Raw genomic sequence first — 4,205 nt, 5'->3', positions numbered from 1 at the left:
TACAGGCCATAAATGTCTTATAGGAGCACCCTTTGTCCAAGGCTCCTGATTCGGGTTCTGGGGTCTCGTTCTGACGACCCTGACTTGATTCGGCCCTGCTGGCCTCATGTGTCGCGATCGCCTGCGCGATTATTTCCGCGAGTTCCTCGGGTGTCATGGTGATTCCCTTGGCTCTAGTTGGAGGCATTCTTGCTTTAAAAGAGTGAATACATTAAACTTAGCGCATGTACTCTGAGCACATAACGTTCTTTATCTTTATTCACTAGACACTGTGTGACCCGTGTTCCTAAGTGTGTGTATAGTTTCGAAAATATTTTCTTTGAAAAATATTTCATGCGATTCCCCAACGGTTATAGTCTAGGTTAAAACTTCTTTTCCTAGTTCGCTATAACCAGTGCTCTGATACCAATCTGTCACACCCGGCCCTGAACGGCGGAAACAGCCGGGCGCGCGCGAGTGGGGATTGATACTTAAGCACGGGCCATTGCAAACATTCAAGATAAGATTTTCATTGCGCATGAAATGTTTAATACAAACACATTACATTGTTTAAAAATTACATAAGATCATCCAAGTATAAAAACTGTTGAAGATTTCCACGCCATATCCCTTTGCGCGGCGAAAACAACCACGCGCACCGAAGGGATAGAACTAAAATCTTCCAAAAAGCTAGTTTTAGATGTTCAGCGTGAGGTGCTCTAAGTGTGACTCCATGCGTTACCTAGTTATCTCCTGAAAGACACGTAAAACATTTGAATCAGTATAAACTGAGTGAGTTCACAAGTTTTAGTAACTTGATAATTCGTATTGCATCATAATCGTGATAAAAATCATTCTGAAACATAATTCTGATAGCATCATTATAACACATGCTTGGTAAAACATAGTTCTATCAACATATTCTGATAAAATCGTTCCGCGGGTTACGCGCGAACATTTCTGGGAGCTATGCTCGTCTGTGTAAGTGGCGCTGCCACTACGAGCGAAATAAGTAATACCGTCCCGCGGGTTGCGCGTGGACATTTCTGAAAAGCCGTGCTCGTCTGTGTAAGTGGCGCTGCCACTACGAGCGAATAATACTGTAATACCGTCCCGCGGGTTACGCGCGGACGTTGTGTCGGAAAACAAGGCGCTCGTCTGCGTAAGAGGAGCGACCTCTACGAGCGGGCTCAAACCCATAGTACTGCCCCATGACCATACTAGGCACTCGTCTGTGTAAGAGGTGCGACCCCTACGAGTGGGCGGATCAAACCAGCAGTCAGTCCCTACCCTTAGAGTTCCAATGGTAAAGTGATCACTTACGCGAATCTGGCGCACTAACGACGAAAACCATAGATAACCGTTCGCATTGCTCATCATGAAACATAATTTTAAACACATAATCGCTGGCATAGCTTGTAAGTATACCATGATAAAACATTATTTAAGTACGTGTCCCTCGCCCCGAAAACAGTTTAAAAATAGTGAAAACCGTGAAAATAGGGGCTGTGAGACTCACCTGTGGTTCTTGTTAAGGGATTAATCGAGATTCGGGTTTTCTTGGTGTTGGCCTTTGAATTGAAGGTCTAGAATACGATTAAATAACAAGAAGTATATATATTAAGATCAAGAAATAGGAGAATATAAGGGTTGGAAAGTAGATCTCAAGGTTATAATCTCGGCTTACCTAGTAACAGGATCGGAAATGAAAACAACGGATGCTTGGGAGATGATTAGTGCAAGTTTGCAGTTCTTAAGAGAGAAGTTTGAAGTGTGTTTGGGTGATAATTTAGGTTACATATTTATAGGCAAACTCAAGGGAACACAATCCCTTGCTTTAGGGGATTGTAATCTTTTCATATCTAGGTGTAATGATGATAAAGTATGGAAATTATTATTGTTTATTTAAAAGTGGAGTAGTGGATAAAAGATTTTGATTTGATTTGGTCAGGACATGCAGGTCTGTGGTTGGTGGGAGTAGGGTGGCTGACAGTTGACTTTTCATGTTACAGTGTGCTTTTTCAGGTACTTTTGTCAGTGTACAGTAAAAAGTGGAAAATCTCTGAAACACGCTACTGTTTCCTTTTGGGCGGGAGTAATCTCCTTACATCTGGAGAATAGACTAAGTGTTCTGCGTATCACTTTGTGCGCATAGCTTTCTGCGTGAAGGACATTTCTTTGCTGCGGGTAGGTGCGTAACCTTCTCGCAGTTAGGGACATTGAGTTTCATTTGTAGATTCTCCAGGTGGTCTTGGTATTTCAACATAGTGATCAGTCATGTTGAAGTCAATTCCATCTTGGAGCTTCAGACAAACTAGCTCTCAATGTTCCCGCCATGCGGGGAGGTTAGTTCCCTTCCGCACGCGCATAAACGATTTAGGATGCACCCGCCTTAGCATCATGCGGGATGGTCAACCCATTAGACAACATAACGTTAAGTTACATGAAAACATAAAACCAATACACTCGCGCATGGCGCATATAACATATGCCCACGCTGGTTCTTATCATGGCGCGCTCGCGCAGGGTGCACATAACATGCCCGTGCTGACTAACATAGCGCGCTCGCGCAGGGCGCACATAACAAATGCACGCGGTGATTAACATAGCGCGCTCGCGCAGGGCGCACATAACAAATGCACGCGCTGATTAACATAGCGCGCTCGCGCAGGGCGCACATAACAAATGCACGCGCTGATTCTAATATGGCGCGCTCGCGCAAGGCGCATATAACATAATTACCTAATATTTAGGTTGATTACTTGATTTAAGGGATTGGGAATTTACCGGGTGTCACACCGAAGCTCATTGGTTAGCCTACCCTCCTGGTAGCTAGCCATGGCTTCCCCCAACGCACCACTGGGAGCTGCGTGACGAGCCCACTCCATGCACTCCACAGGTGTGCGAAGGGTTGTTCCTCGGCGGATGTTCCATCGTGGAACATACACTTCATTGGAATCCGACACTGCAAAAAACAGAAAAGCAGTTAGGAAAAGATGATATATAAAAAAAAAAAAAAAAAAAATAGGCCAAAAGAACCCTACGCACCTGTAGGGTCAATAACAGGCCGATAGGCGCCAAACCCATCACCTGAACCCAAGGGAAATCCGTCCAAGAGGTCAGGTAGATGGGAAGGAGGTAGAGGTTGGCGAGAAGCCCCATGCATACCTGAAGGATCGGCCGTCGTTGCCGATGACGGAGGAGGCATGGTGAAGGCCGCCGCGGTCGCCGCTGCGGAGTCCGCAGCAAAAGTAACCGCCGGCTCAGTGAAAGATGCGGTAAATATGGCACTGACGGCCGGCGGTGATGTCATCACAGCTGGAACAGTTGGCTCAACGGAGTGAGCAACTGAACCAGCGGAAGTAGGCGTAGGCGCAGCCGCCTGGGTCGTCGCCTCAGGTAGGCTGACCAAGCCTACCGTCATGGGCGGGGAGGTACTCCTCTCCGCTCCACCCTGGAATGCGTCAACATCCACGCCTGCACAAAGAAGATAAGTATTAATGATGGAAAGCTATGAAGTTAAAAATAAAGTTTGTACTTACGGGTTTTCTTGAGCCTAAAAGTGCGGACAGGCGGGGATGAACCCGATGGAGCCGGCCTCTTCACGCCGCTCACCGTTGTCGTCCTGGGCTCTCCGGAGGTGACAGTCGTCGCAGCCTCCGGAGCAGTGGTCTTATCACCACCGGGGTTCCCTGCCACCTCCTCGCTCTCGGCCTCTGAGTCAGACCGAGGCACCGGATCGGCAGTGGATGCCACCTTCTCCTTCCCCTTCCCGCCGGCAGCCTTCTTCTTCCGCACCAACGGAGGACCATCTGCGAATTCCTCATCAGAACATAAGATTAGAGGAATTCCAGCAGAGGTTTCAGCATTGAGGGGTCGAGGGTTGAATAACGCCTTACCTGGCCGCCTGGCGCTCAGGATCTCGTGGCCTAGCGGGTAGACCTCCACGAACCGATCCGCCGTTTGTTCTAGGATGGGCAACTCGTTCTCATCTAGAGCACGAGTACCCATCCGAGCGGGACTGTCAGCCTCCCGCGGATACAGCAGCCGTTCCCCTCTGAAATAAACAGGAAAGAAGTTAGAAGAGATTCTAAATCAACAAAAAGAAACAGAGCATACCGTAAGGAACAGAGTTCAAACCGTATTCGAGGACGATCGGGATCTTTTGCGCCTCCGCATCCTTCCACACCCGGCTCATCCCGAGCATCACCATCCCGGACTCCGCA

This window comes from Bidens hawaiensis, unplaced genomic scaffold (genome assembly GCF_021521415.1).
Source record: "Bidens hawaiensis isolate Kalapana, Puna unplaced genomic scaffold, B.hawaiensis_p1.1 tig00013027_1, whole genome shotgun sequence".
Classification (NCBI taxonomy): Eukaryota; Viridiplantae; Streptophyta; class Magnoliopsida; order Asterales; family Asteraceae; genus Bidens; species Bidens hawaiensis.
The sequence above is the reverse complement of the archived record's forward strand: the minus strand, read 5'-3'. Positions refer to the sequence as shown.